We start from the raw sequence: 15,460 nt of genomic DNA, 5'->3' as shown, positions 1-15,460 counted from the left end.
TCTGTCCAGCTTTTCTCTCTCCCTTATCAATGAGGCTACTGCCGTTATGCCCAGAATTCGTGATCCCCAAAGACCACTAGGGAGCCGAGTCCGATGCAAAAGCAAAAGAGCCTTTATTCGAGCTAGCTCGAGCTCAATCCCCTACCTGCACTGACACAGCGGTGAGATACCAGGGAGAGAGAGCGAGTTTCAAAAGGACAAAGGTTTTATTGGGGCCTAGGGGCAGTTGGTGAGGTAATGGCTGTGGCCTCAGCCGATTGGCTGGGGAAGGGTCCGAGTCCTGTTAGGCAGGTGAGCTGGGGGGTTACTCAAGGGGAGGAGGTGTGGTCAAGGTGAAGGACACAGAACAAGATGGAGTCGGCCGGCGTAGGCCCACCCTTTCACTGCCATCAGTAACCCACTGTCATCTACATTTTCAGTAGGGGAATCTTTGAAGTCTGATCGGGTGGACTAAACAAGATAAAAAATCTGTGAGTGGTCACGGTCTCACCCAGGAGTATGGTGGTCAGGCCCGGGCATCAGGGTATCTGGGTTCAAAGTTGGACAGGTTGTAAGTATTATTTCCGGAGTATCTAAAAGCACAGCCTGGTATTTAGGAAGTGGGCGTCCCACCATCCATTGGTGGCCCTTGGTCTCTAGGACACCCTGGACCTGATGTGGAGTCATACTGTCAGGGGCTTGTCCCCTGGTAAGTTCTGAAGCTTCTTCTCCCAGGAGAGCTGTTGCAGTCACTGCTGGAAGACAGGCCGGCCACCCTTGAGCTACATTGTCAAGTGACTTTGAAAACTAGTGCACGGGTCTTGTTTCCTTTCCTCACTTCTGGGTAAGAGCCCCCAAAGCTTGTCCCTGTGTTTCTGCTACTTGTGAGGTGGAAGGTTTTTCTAAGTTTGGTAAAGCCAAGTGCAGCTTTTAACATTTGAAAGGCCATCCGCTGGGCTTTAAGTCCCAAGTAAAGCTTCCTCATCAAGGCCTTTAATTCATACAATGGTTTGGCTAAGAGCCCAAATCCAGGAATCTGAGGGCAGCAAAAAATCTGCCAAATTTAGGAAAGTACGGGATTGTTTTTCTTTAGGTTGGGGTACAAGATCTAATATAGCCTTTTTCCTGTCATTAGATGGGGTATGGTGACCTGGTGTTAGCGCATTTCCCAAATATTGTACTTTCTGTTTATATATTTGCACCTTTTTAGGGGAGACGTGATACCCTCTGTCTGCCAAGAAATTAAGTAAACTTATAGAATTGTTATCAGACATTTCTTTTGTGGGACTACAGATTAAAATATCATCCACATATTGAACTATAGTCCCTTGAGGCAGGGAGATATCACCAAGACATTAAAAAAAAATTTTTTTTTAACATTTATTCATCTTTGAGAGACAGAACACGAGCAGGGGAGGGGAAGAGAGAGAGGGAGACACAGAATCTGAAGCAGGCTCCAGGCTCTGAGCTGTCAGCACGGCAACATCATGACCTGAGCTTAACTGACTGAGCCACCCAGGCACCCCTTACTTATTGGGCTTTAAGAGCCCATCCTGGGACATCGCAATCCCAGACCTGTGGATTTACTTCCTTCCAGATATTAGAAGGGATGTCAGGGTAAGGTTTTAGCTCTCCGGGTGTTAAAGAGGACAAGCCGTCCCCTTCTTTTGTAAGAACAAACCTGCTTCCCAGGTTATACGTTAAGTCTCATCCAAGTAATGGCATGGGACAAGATGGAAGGATTAGAAAAACATGAGTAACTGATTGACTTTGATATTTACAGGTCAAAGGCATTGTCTGACAGCACGATTTAGTTTCCCTTTCTATGCCAACAATTTCATGGTTACAAAGACAAGTAGGGCCAGAGTCCTGAGTAAGAACAGAGTGAGTGGCTCCTGTATCGATAAGAAAGTTGGCAAACTCACCTTACACATCCAGGGTAACCCGGGGCTCTGATGTCAAAGGGAGTGGGACCAGCCTCAGGGCCACCACCACGTCATGCCGGACCCCAGGCTCCTGCTCTCCAGCAGGGAAGTGAGTTCCTGTCCTCCCCTCTTTCTGGAGATGAGGACAGTCTCTCTTCCAAAGTCCTTTTTTCTCACAGACAGGACATGGTCCTGGGGGAAAGCATTTTTTCGGACATTCTTTTCTTTGATGTCCAATTTGGCCACACCCATAGCATGGGGCCTTACCTGATCCTTGGTGTGATACTGGCTTTTTCTTCAGCCCCTGGTGAGTCTGGTGTTGTGGGGAATCCACAATAGTGGCAGCCAATACTTGAGCCCATATTTTACCCTGCAATTTAGCTCTCCAGTCCTTTTCTTGTTTTAAGACCACATCTCTATCATTAAAGACTCCGGTCACTACTTCTACTAGGCGCTGCGTTGGGGGTTGAGGGCCTACAGCCATTTTAGTCAGTTTTTGGCGGATGTCAGGTGCTTCTAAAATGCACCTGTTACTTATAAAATGCATGCTTAGTATAGTTTCGCTTCAGGTGAGGTTGGGTCCAGACCCTGAAATAGAGCTGGATTGTCATCAGTTACTTGACTAACTTCCTGAATTTTACCAAAGTTTACAGGTTTAGAGAATTTTTTTTTTTTATCCCTTCTATTAAACAAGTGATCCTATGACCTCATCTCTCCCTTCCCTGTCTAGCCTCTTGGTAATTCCAGTGTGGTTCAGTATTTGGGACAGCAGCGCCCCCTACAGGATAGCCTTTCCTATCTCTTGTTGACAGATTATCCGTGAACTCTTGAGCCCTTGCATAGATATGGTTCTTCTCCTCAGGGGTGCAACAATGAGTTATTATGTTATATATATTGCCAGATCAAAACATAATAGATAATTGTTGAAAGCCCTCAATAAACTGAGAAGGGTTTTCAGAATATCATCCTAATTGTTGTTTTATCTGAGCTGGTTCTGCCATGGAGAACAGGATGAGGACTCTGATTGTGCCATGTGTTTCTCCATTAGCAACCTCCCTAAGAGGTTGCATTCCAAACTTAGGTGGGATTCCTGGAAGATACGGCGTCCTGCTCCTGATGTGTCCATCTGGGCTGGGAGCAGAGGGATCTTGGGGTTTATAAGGAGGAGGGACAGCAACAGAGCCAGTGTCCTCTTTGTCTGGACTGGCCAGTGATTCCTCCAGTAGGAGGAAGGGACCTATTTAGACAGTCATCATCTAGTTTGTCCAGAGGGGGCTTATCAACCTGGTTGGTGGTTAGACACATTCTGCAAAGGCCTTTAGATCGGGATCCTGATTTAGGGCCATGAAGGTCTGGTCATAGGGCACCTCAGTCCATTTTCCCTGCGTCTTGCAGAAGAGATCTAAGTGATAGATCGTACTGAAGCTTAATGTCCCACTAATGGGCCATTTTTCCTCAACTCCTAGGAGTACTGAGGCTATGCAATGTTACAGAGCAGATCAGTTTTTTTGTTCTTAGATCTTGCAATCTGAATTGATTCCAGTGGGTTAAAAGGCATTACAAGGGAGAGTCCTGGGGGACTGAAGGAAAAGATCCCATGCTCCTAGAAAAGTAGGGAAAGTCCATTACCAAAAATCCGCCCCCCCCCCCCAACTACTGGGTGGAATCTCATGCAGGATATGTCAGAGGTTCCTGGTGTCAAAGAGACCCAAGGTGTCCCTTGAATGAAATTACTATTGACCATCATCCTGCTGTAAAGGGCCTGTAGGAGGGATGCTAGCTAGAACCCCTATGCTTCCCCACTGTATCCTGGGCTACAAATGGGTGCCAGTGAATGGACCAAAATACTATCATTTGCCTTGCCTTGAAGACTTGCCATTTTTAACCCATGAGAAACACTAGAAAAGTTTTACATGGCACAAAAACAGACACATAGACCAATGGAATAGAATAGAAACCCCAGAACTAGACCCACAAACGTATGGCCAACTCATCTTTGACAAAGCGGGAAAGAACATCCAATGGAAAAAAGACAGCCTCTTTAACAAATGGTGCTGGGAGAACTGGACAGCAACATGCAGAAGGTTGAAACTAGACCACTTTCTCACACCATTCACAAAAATAAACTCAAAATGGATAAAGGACCTAAATGTGAGACAGGAAACCATCAAAACCTTAGAGGAGAAAGCAGGAAAAGACCTCTCTGACCTCAGCCGTAGCAATCTCTTACTCGACACATCCCCAAAGGCAAGGGAATTAAAAGCAAAAGTGAATTACTGGGACGTTATGAAGATAAAAAGCTTCTGCACAGCAAAGGAAACAACCAACAAAACTAAAAGGCAACCAACGGAATGGGAAAAGATACTCGCAAATGACATATCGGACAAAGGGCTAGTGTCCAAAATCTATAAAGAGCTCACCAAACTCCACACCCGAAAAACAAATAACCCAGTGAAGAAATGGGCAGAAAACATGAATAGACACTTCTCTAAAGAAGACATTCGGATGGCCAACAGGCACATGAAAAGATGTTCAGCGTCGCTCCTTATCAGGGAAATACAAATCAAAACCACACTCAGGTATCACCTCACGCCAGTCAGAGTGGCCAAAATGAACAAATCAGGAGACTATAGATGCTGGAGAGGATGTGGAGAAACGGGAACCCTCTTGCACTGTTGGTGGGAATGCAAATTTGTGCAGCCGCTCTGGAAAGCAGTGTGGAGGTTCCTCAGAAAATTAAAAATAGACCTACCCTATGACCCAGCAATAGCACTGCTAGGAATTTATCCAAGGGATACAGGAGTACTGATGCATAGGGCCACTTATACCCCAATGTTCATAGCAGCACTCTCAACAATAGCCAAATTATGGAAAGAGCCTAAATGTCCATCAACTGATGAATGGATAAAGAAATTGTGGTTTATATACACAATGGAATATTACGTGGCAATGAGAAAAAATGAAATATGGCCTTTTGTAGCAACGTGGATGGAACTGGAGAGTGTGATGCTAAGTGAAATAAGCCATACAGAGAAAGACAGATACCATATGGTTTCACTCTTATGCGGATCCTGAGAAACTTAACAGGAACCCATGGGGGAGGGGAAGGAAAAAAAAAAAAGAGGTTAGAATGGGAGAGAGCCAAAGCATAAGAGACTGTTAAAAACTGAGAACAAACTGAGGGTTGATGGGGGGTGGGAGGGAGGAGAGGGTGGGTGATGGGTATTGAGGAGGGCACCTTTTGGGATGAGCACTGGGTGTTGTATGGAAACCAATTTGTCAATAAATTTCATAAAAAAAAAAGAAAAGTTTTACAAAGGGAAATTACCCCATTTGTAATCTAGTCAGTAGGGCACACTGATGGAAAACAGTAAGGACAGAAATCCATCATGATCTAAGCGACATTCCAACACATGTAGTGTTTATCGCCAGCTTCCCTAGGAAACGGTCCCCGGGTGGGTTTTAATTCAGTCAGGTATGGGTTTCGGCCGGCTCTGAGTGGCGGTCTGGGGGCAGAAGTGGCTAGACCGGGGATGGGGAGAGGATCACATCAGACCAACGAGGAGGAAACTCACGTGGGAGTCTTAAGATAAGCAGCCGACCTGGTGACCTAGGTGGCTGTCCCTTGCCCAAGACAGACAACTTTATATAAAGACAGGAGTAAAGAGAGGGCATCACGTTTTGGGGTCTTATTACCATTCTGGCCAGGGTACTAATTTCCAGCCAAAAGGTGGGCTTTCTCCTCCCCGTAGAGTAGCCATGGGCTAGAGGATTGCAGCCTGAGTCAAAGTGTTCCAATAAGACCATACTCGTTAAAAAGCCCATGAAGTCAAAGTAAAGGAAGAGAAGAGGAATTACTCACCAAGTTTACACCGAAGCTCAGAGTCCAGATGATAAAACTCAGGCCTCTCCCACAACTGGGTGCCAAACTGATGTGGTTGGGAGTGGGGTTCTGAAGCCAACGGCCAACAAAGAATTCTTGAGATGTTTTCGGTGCAAAAAGATAGTTTTTATTATAGCATGGGAACAGGACCCAGGGACAGAAAGAGCTACATTATATGTGTGAGGGGTGAGTGATTATGGAAGATTTTCTATCCTGTGGAGGGAAGGGTGATGTTAGGGCTCCAGGAAATTGAGTCTTTAGGTCTCTGGAGGTCTGGCTACTGATAAGATTGCTTTTCTTCTTATAAATCATTAAGACAGTTGTAAACTGGTGGAGATGAATCCCGCATGGCTGTGATCTCTATCAGCTAACCGTTTGTTTTTCCCTTTCCTTTGTTCTCGGGCAGCAGCCGGGATTGCCTGAGGAGTGTCACACGTAGATCCACCTGGGGGTGGTGGTGGGGGTTACGGGATGTTAGTTTGTGATTTGCCCTCAGCTTGCCTTCTGCTCCCTCATCACTAGAACAGATGCACTGCACTGCCTGTTTGCACAGACTCCCCACCGCTGGTTCAGCAGCCCCTGGAGACTCCCCTTAGTTGGGGCGAGCGGTGCACACTCCGGGGGGGGGGGGGGGGGGGGCTGAGAGAACCACACGCTCTCTCCTGAGACTGCTCTCTGCAGTTTCACTGTCTGCACCAAACATGTGCTCCAACTGGACAGGGGGCCAGTTTCCCAGCCACTCCCTGAACACCCCCCTGAACTTTCTGGCCTCTGGGCTTTGGCTCCTGCCAGCCTCTGCCCCCTCCCCTGGTAGCTGCCCACTGAAAAGCCTCCTGTTCTTCCTGGTCTATGGCACTCAGGCCACACCTCTTTAATAACAACTGCTTCCTGTTGTTCTGAGGCTGGCCTTTCAAGGCCATGTCACAGCTCCTCTGTCTGATGGCACCTTGTCTCAGCCCTCCACCCCCCAGCCAGTGGGCTGCTGCTCCCTGAAACTGCTCTGATAAATCTGTACAGGAATTACTGCCTTATTGCTCTTGGTGATAATAACAGCTACTCTTTCGGAGAGATTATTATGTGCTAGTAGCCGTGCTAATCACCTGGACGCTTTGCGAAACTGATGCCTTTCCGGGGCATCTGGGTGGCTCAGTCGGTTGAGCGTCCGACTTCAGCTCAGGTCATGATCCTGTGGTTCATGAGTTCAAGCCCCGCCTCGGGCTCTGTGCTGACAGCTCAATGTCTGGAGCCTGCTTCGGATTCTGTGTCTCCCTTTCTCTCTGCCCCTCCCCTGCTCATGCTCTGTCTCTGTCTCTGTCGCTCTCTCAAAAATAAATAAACATCTAGAGAAACTAAAAATAAAATGATGCCTTTCCATTTTCATGATGCCCAGGAGCAAATATATAGGCAGATGAAGGGCCCAGACCTCACACTTTTCTAGGTCCCTCACCAGCAGTGTGGCAGTTCCATTTACACAAGGGTAGGTCAACCAGCCAAAGAGATCTGAAACTTGCATCCGTGGGGTCACCCCAGGGTCCCAGAAGGAGGAGAGCAAATCCTTTCTGCTGCCCAGAGCAGCATTTCTTTGGAGGGACAGTGTGGGATTGGGCTGCCAGAGTGGTGCTGACTCACTCGGGAAGACCCATGTTGTTTATCTACACGGGGCACCTGCTCAAATGTTTGCCCCCGGCCTACAAAGCCTAGGGATGACCCTGCCTCTAAGGCCAGCCTGGTTATGATTGCCCTTTTATAGATGAGAAGATCGAGGCTTAGGGAAGCTGAGAAATCCTCCCCAAAATCTCCCAGGAGAGCTGAAACTTGCATATTATCTTTGACGCCAGAATGCAAGCTCTTGGCTCACCCACGACACTGTCCTTCTCTTCCTTTACAATTTCAACGTGTGCTCTCTCTCCCCAGGTCTCCTGTGGGCAGAGGCAGTGTGCCGGAGCCCTGTGATTTCCCGGGTCTGCCTGGCACGGCACCATGCACGTGATAGCTCGGGAACGGCAGTACTTGATCGAAAAGCTAGAGCATTCCCCCATAGTTAAAGTCAACCCACTGAGATTTCCTGATCTCCAGGATTCTTAACTGCTCCATGGTGCTCTGTGCTGCCTGCGGCTGGCTGCCATAGCAAACCATTCCCAGCGTGGTCGCTCGAAGCCACGGACATGTATTCACTTAGTTCTAGAGGCCACAAGCCAGGATCAAGGGTGTTACGGTGCCAAACTCCCTCCGAAGCCTCTTGGGGAGAATCCATCCCTGCCTCTCGTAGTGTCTGGTGGCTCCCGGTGTTATTGGACCTGTGGCTGCATTATCCGGTCTCCGCCTCCACTTCCCCATGGTCTCCTTCCCTGTGTGGCCCCGCGTCTTCTCCTTTTCTGTCACAAGGACACTGTCGTTGGATTTAGGGCTTAGCCTAACCCCGAGATCATCTCAAGACCTTTAAGTTGGAGAAAAATGAAACGTAGTAGCCCCAGGCACTGCACTCATACTTCATCTCATTCTCACAAACACTGTGCAAAGTCAGGCGTTATTAGTCCCATTTTAAAGATGGGAAATGTGAGACTCTGAGAAGCTGTCCAAAGTTTTAGAGCTAGAAACTCACAAATGTGGCCAGGTTTACATAGCATAGTCCTCACATCCTTCTCCCTTCCTCCCTCCCTTCCTCCCTCCCTCCTTTCCTTCCTTCCTTCCTTCCTTCCTTCCTTCCTTCCTTCCTTCCTTCCATAAGTATTGAATAACTACTGCATGTGAAGAACGATTCTAGGTGTTGAAGATACAAAAAACAAAAACAAAAATCTCTGCATGAGGCTGATATTCTAATGGGAGAAACAGACATTAAGCCATCATGTAAAATGCATTGTATTTTGAATGATGACATTGCTATGGAAAAGTTTTAAAGCAACGTGCGTACCTTGTTTGGACTTTTATTCAAACATATCGACTGTAACAAGACATCTTTCAGGTAACAGGGAAATTTGAATATGAACTGGTATGTGATACTGTTAATTTGTTACATCTGAGGATGGCATGGTAGTTATGTTTCTAAAATGTAACTAATTGAAAGACGCAGGCTGAAATATTTGTGGATAAACCAAGATTGCAAAAATGTGGCTGATGATTGATGTGTGAGGATAGATTCCTACGGAAGGGCCTTCATACTCTTCTAATTTTGTAGATATTTGAAAACTTCCATAATATAAAGTTTTGGATAGCAGTGGCAGTTAAGACATGTAAGAGATGTTGTAAGACCCCAACAGGTAGATGAGGTGTTACAGCAAAGGCTTGCATGAGGCGTGGAAGGAGCCATGTGACTCTCTGAATGTTCCAGGCAGAAGTGGGAGATAGGCAGAGCTCTGAGGTGTGAGGTGTGAGGAGGCAGGGCTCCACTCCAAAGAAACTGGGCCAAACCGTAAATAGGAAATGAAAATACGACAGCTATAGCTTCCCCTCAGCTTTATAGATGTTAATAATGTACTTTATTGTGTGTTATGTAACAGGACATTTTCACCCAGTATCACAACACTACATAAGTTGTGGAATCGTTTGAGACCAGTCCTTCAGACTTTAAAAAGGAATTGAAATTTTGAGTGTAGACATCACGACTCTTCAAAAGCCGAAAACAGTGGCCGATTTTCAAACTAGAAAAGGCCACTGAAGGATCCTACAGGTTTTAACATCTAATAAGGTAAGTGTAATTTGCTAGAACCCACAGAGTCAAAAAGCTCTTTGGGGTCCTTAACATTTGTAAAAGCCTGAGGGATTTTTGAGACCAAAAAATGAGAAAATCACTGTGGATTATCCTCAGCCTTGACAGGTCCGTTTCTTCCTATGACCTCACACGGAGCTATTATTTTAAGAATTCCAAGGACCTCACACGGAGCTATTGTTTTAAGAATTCCAAGGACCAAACCCGTTTCCTGGCTGGGCTTGACCCTTGTAGATCAGGAAGCAGCTTTTCAATGACCTGAGGGACTTTAACCAAAATAAGCTGTTTCCTCCTCAGTGTTTTATTTTGTCTGGTGGTTATTTACTTTTCTTTTTCTCATTTTTTCTATTTTTCATTTCTAAATTCTCCTTCATTATTTTCTTTTTCCTTTCTTCTTAGTTTGTTAGTATTTGTTTGCTTATTTGTTTTTTTGGTCTGGCGTTGTGTTTTTGATTCTGCCATAAAGACAAGTTCATCAGGTGAACTTTGAACTGATTTGGACCACACTCCTCACCAGCTTTTCCCAAATGTAAGGGGACCTCAGGACACCCTGAACTCCAATTGCAGTGAACATCCGACACAGCGACACATTTGAAGGAGTGGAGGCTGAAGAAACACTCTTACTAGGAAGGGTGCTAGTGGAGGGGAGGTGTGTGAGCACCTAGCGACTTCTGGCGGGAAGGAAAAGGGGTGAAGGCCGATGCCATCAGATAGCATCTGCTGTGCAAGCCGTCACCAGAATTATATTGTCCATAGAGATTTAAAGGCAGAAAACCCACTTTTGGGTGCTAGCATGAATGTCAAGATTGCATACTTTGGCTTCAGTGGCAAACACATCTTTTACAATAAGCTGCATACCTTCTGTGGCAGCCCCTCCCTGCCCCCACCCCCAACCCCCATGCTGCCTCCAGAGCTCTTCCAGGGTCCAAAGTACAACCTGGTGGGATGTATGGAGTCTGGAAGTCATCCAGTATACATTGGTCAATGGATTCCTGCCTTTTGAAGGACAGAAACTCAAAGAGCCCCGGGAGGGGTACTGAGTGGAATATATCCCATTGAGTTCTAGACAATGGAATGTGACAATCTGCTCGAGAAATTTCTCATTCTCAATCCCAGCAAGAGAGGAACTTTGGAGCAAATTGGGAAGGCTCCGTGGATTATTGTGGATCATGAATACGAGGAACTAACACCCTGCATGGAGCCATTCTCCGACTACCAGGGCCCTCGGCAGACTGAATTCGGGGTGTTCGTGGGTTACACGTGGAAGGAGAGACCCAGGACTCACTGACAGGCCAGAAATGCAATGGGGAAGTGGCCACGTATCTGCTCCTGCGTTATAAGAGATCCGAGCCTGAGGGCTATGCCACCACTCTGAAGCCTGAGCCTTCAGCCGATTTAACCAACAGCCGCTGTCCTCACCATCCACCAAGGTACAGCATGGGCTCTTTGCCAGCCACAGGCTGCACAATTTCAGCAGCCAGCCCTTCCCACCCTAACTGAGATTACTCTGAGATCACTCAGAGGAGCCAGGCAGATCCTGAGGAGGCTCAGGGGATGGGGTGCCAGCTCCCTACCCAGCTTTCAGGGAAAGAAGACCCCTGCCCCTCCCCCCACCCCCGCCCCTCCTGCCCCCACCGCCGACAGTGACCTCTCCACCAGCATAGATCAGAGCAGGAACTCCTCACTTTTGGGGAGAGCTAGCCTTGGCCGGGCCAGAATGGCAAAGACAGACGAACTGTGTCAGGTTCCCACAGCTTCTGCCTCTGCCACCCCTCCCAGACCCCTTGGGGTCTCCTAGCACCCCTGCTCCAGGAGCCCAAGCAGGCCTCTGGGCTGCACCCCACAGAGAGCACGTGGAGGATCCACCACCCAGCAAAACCCCCGCTGTGTTTTGGTGGCTTCTCATCTACCCACAATGTCAGCGGGGGTGGTGGAGACCTGGGGGTGTCCGAAGGGACCTCCACCGCCCAGACAGATGCTTTGCCCTAAGGTGAGACCTTCACCTGTCCCCACGGCAAGGGCCACTGCTCGCAGGGGACCGCTGGGAGCTTTTCCGGGAAGTCCAAGTTCAAATCTGCAGGCAGAAATCTTTGTCCAAGGTTTTCCAGAACAAGACTCCAATGAACCTGAAAGCAAAGACAGAGGGAAAGCACTTCCCTCTCACATGGCGGGCAGCTGAGGCAGCGATGCAGAAATGAAACGAGTTTCCAGTGGCCAAGCGACACTCACTACACTTCAGGTGGGGGATGAAGGATCATCGGCTCTATGGAGCCCAATGAGCTGACGTGGGAGACAGGCTAGTGATTCACGCAGACCAACGCCAGAGCAGCTGCGGCAGGCCTGGGCTGCCCAGAACCTTCCAGGACGGCCTCCCCACCCCGGGGCAGAGCTTTGCCTCCAGAACCATGACTGCCCGGGGGACAAGGGGAGTCGCCTGGCCACTGCAGGCCACGCTCTGCCCACCTAGACCAAACCACAGCCAGGTCCTGAGTGTTTCCCTGGAGCATCAGCCCCTCTCCTGTCCTTCTCTGGCTTCTCTTCTGCCTTGCGGGGGAGGGGAGATGACACTGTGAGGTAAAAATATACAATTCCGGCAAGGACAGCCAGCAGCTACTTGCTGGAGCTTGCTGAAGGCAGTGAGCCACCATCCCTGGCAGAGACTCGAGGCAGCAGGGCACTGGGAACACTTACTGGGGAAAAGGCAAGACTCCACACCGTGCTGGTTGGAGACTGTTGGCCCTGGGAAGCTGGAGGAGGGCTAAGGAGAGCAGGACACCTCATGTGACTGTCTGGGGAGCAAATGTAGCTTTCTGTCGCTGGCCCTGAGTTGGGAGTGTGAATATAGGGAGGAAAACAAAACAGGGGCAGTCACTGATCTAAGTTCTGGTGCCTTTTGCTTTCCTGGATTAAGGGGCCCAAAGTGGTCACCAATTTCAGGTTGCAGATTAATGGGGCCACAAATCAGTGAAGACCTATAACTCTGGACACGTCTTCCTCCGGGGAAAATTAACATCCAGGGAACAACCTTTGAAAGCTCTTCCACTTGGAGGAATCCCCATAACCCTTCAGAACCATCCCGGAATAGGGCTGGGGTGCTGCAGTTGTCTACTTTTGGGGACACTGGCACATCGTGCAGAACCATGTATCAACTGGCCCAAATAGTCTCTTCCTTGGTCAACTAGTCACACGGAACTCCCCACGAGGACATAAGTAATGACCGAAAAGGAAGAGGGTGTATTAGGAGTGTGGGTTGTGGGATCTTGCTCGTGGGACTTATTTTGCCTGTAGGTCCTACAGAGGCTCAGTATCATAGGTGTCTTTCCACTTGATGATGCATGGCTCTTGTGCACACCCAACTTGGTAGTCTGCTGGGTCAGACTACTTCTAATTTATCATGAGTAGGCAAGCCATATATAACTTGGGAGTCCCTGGGCAAGCACTCAGTCTCTACTGGAGCCCCAGAAAAGCTAGACATGGTTCCTCATAGGAGAAAGTAATTTGCAGGGGATGTATAGCTGTGTTTTAAGATCCTAAAGCTGTGTTCTGTGATTCTCCCGGCAGAGGCCCCGCAGAGCACCCCTACCTGTCCTAGACACCTCGAGCACCATTTAATCTGCTGAGTCACCTGGCAAAAGTCCCGGAGCAGCTCGCCTGCAGCTCAGACCGGTTGCAGATCCTTCTCTTTTGCGGGCCCACTCAAAACTGGCAGCCTTTAGGGTAATTCAGAAAATGGGTCAAAGGAGCAGGTACGAATGAGGTACATGTCGTCTCCAAACTTCAAGGAGCCCTGCTGGCTCGGTGCCTCTTTCTCCGTGATCACGGGGAACACTGGAAACCACTGTCGACATGCCTCAGACACTGGACTCCTAGAAACGTCATTAAGGTGGCAGACCTCTAAAATTTTAAGGGGCTCATTTCCCACCTGCTGATACACAGGTGTCCTACCCAGGAGTCTAGAGTGGTTGCAACTCCTGCTTTCCACGTCCACATCAGCATAGTAGTGCCAACACAGTGGGCCAGTATGATGTCTTGTCAAATGGAAGAATGATCGGTCTCTGCAGGGGCAGTAGTGACAGAGGACTGGAGAATTCTATATCCCTGAGCTTGGGCAGGGAAGGTGGATTTCTTGTCCTACCAGCTCAAAGCATACTGTTTTTGTGGGTGTTTACTAACACAAATAGATAATGCAGCATTGACCAGATACCCAGCTACATAGCACACGACAGAGAGCATGTTGACTTGCTCTAAAAACAAAAAGACATCTGGAACAGCAGCTAAATTGGAGTGGCCACCTGAATCAGCTGATAACAGACTGTCACCAAAATTCACCTGCCTCTTGTACAGACACAATTGAGCAATTCTTTCAAAAGGAAGACATTGGCATTATGATTGCACAATAGGGGTGCCTGGGTGGCTCAGATGGTTGAGTATATAACTTCAGCTCAGGTCATGGTGTCATGGTTGGTGATTCTAAGCCACGCATTGGGCTCTGTGCCAACAGCTCAGAGCCTGGAACCTGTTTCGGATTCTGGGTCTCCTCTCTGCTCCTCCCCCCTTGCACTCTGTCTCTCTTTCTCTCAAAAATAAATAAGCATAAAAAAAAGATTGTGCAATAAACGACCAGAATTCAAATCCATCTGTCTGGTTCCAAACTTTAAGGCCTGCCCCCACCGCCAACATTAGACCTCAGAGGCTTTCTGGTCACATTCCACCCTCCCTCATGCCCACCCCCACCCCCCCCCCCCCCCAAGTCTAGACCTGAAGATTCATGACCAGGAATAGTCTCATTTTTTGGTAAACAACAACAAAAAAAAGATTCATCTTCTTACAAATATTAAGTAGACTGCGAAGTAGTTACCCCAAATAAGACCCAAACCTTCCGCAAACATTGCATGGTTTCTGATGAACATCCAAATGGTAACTGGCTGTCTTGATGGCCGTTTGGTACCTTTATCCTCAGCGGCCGCGCTGGGCGTGAGCAGCGGGAGCGGGGACCTTCGGGGGCCAAGTGTCCGCCACCCACCGGCCTCGCCCCAGTGACTTCTCCGTCTCATCTCGCGCCCAGCCCCGGGGCCTGGGCGGCAGCGTTCGCCAAAGCTGCGGGATGCGCGCAAGCCCCAGCGGAGACCCTGCACAACGAAAAATTCATTTTCAAGCTGCCCACCAAGGATAAAAAGACCTTAGGCTCCGTGGCCAACCTGCAAACGGCCATCACAGACCGTGAAGGGCTTGGAGGAAAAAGCGAAGGGGTTCACGGTGCTGGGGTACAGCCCGGCGAGAAGCCACCGCGCGGGGGGTGTTCACACAGAGGAGGCCCAGAATGCTGAAACTCACACGTAACGTGCCTTGCCTCGTACGTAACAGCAGGCCTTCTAGAACAGCCTAGCCCAAACAGGACTGTGCACTCCTTCCCCGGGGAACAGAGGCTTCCCAGGGGTGAGGGCGGCGCGCGGGGGCGCGGGCGCGCTCCGCACGCACCCGAGGCCGGTGCGCGCCTCCCTCCGCGGCCACTTTGGAGCCCAGCACATTACTCCAGCTCTGACAACCTGCTAACTGATCGTTTGAAAGGATCACAAGGGCACGCGGTTGCAACCGAGGTGAACACCACTCGGAAGCAAATACAAGTACTGTCACCTGACTGGCTTCATGGAGGAAGTCAGCGCGCGGAAGAAGCCTCATCCATGAAAGTGCTAGGGACTCGGTGCCCTCACTGTACCAGTTGAAGCAGAGACATTGGCCTTCCCAACAGAATGATTCATCTTCGGGGGAACGGGGTCCCGTTTCCCCAGGAGAAAGAGGGCGCAGGGGTAAGAAATGCCTGGATGACATCACAGCAGCCAGGCCCCTACCCATTCCCCGTGTGCCTCCGCAGCCTTCCCTAGAAAGAGCGCTTCAGGACCGGCAGAAACAGCCATGAGGAGATGCAAAGCAAGCGCACGGAACAAGAATTAGCTCAGAGACGGAGTT

At 49.0% G+C, this 15,460-nt stretch overlaps 1 long non-coding RNA gene across 1 annotated transcript in view; it reads left to right on the top strand.

Moving 5' to 3' along the window:
* The window catches only part of LOC125147532 (uncharacterized), an 83,628-nt gene extending 69,733 nt beyond the window's left edge, over positions 1-13,895 (top strand). Inside the window, exons 3-4 of the long non-coding RNA XR_007145230.1 lie at positions 9,285-9,472; positions 13,055-13,895. This is a non-coding gene — a long non-coding RNA (uncharacterized LOC125147532). The remainder of the gene's footprint in view (positions 1-9,284; positions 9,473-13,054) is intronic.
* Positions 13,896-15,460: the final 1,565 nt, after the last annotated feature.

Source organism: Prionailurus viverrinus, chromosome D2, assembly GCF_022837055.1.
Source record: "Prionailurus viverrinus isolate Anna chromosome D2, UM_Priviv_1.0, whole genome shotgun sequence".
Taxonomy (NCBI): Eukaryota; Metazoa; Chordata; class Mammalia; order Carnivora; family Felidae; genus Prionailurus; species Prionailurus viverrinus.
The sequence above is the reverse complement of the archived record's forward strand: the minus strand, read 5'-3'. Positions and strand labels throughout refer to the sequence as shown.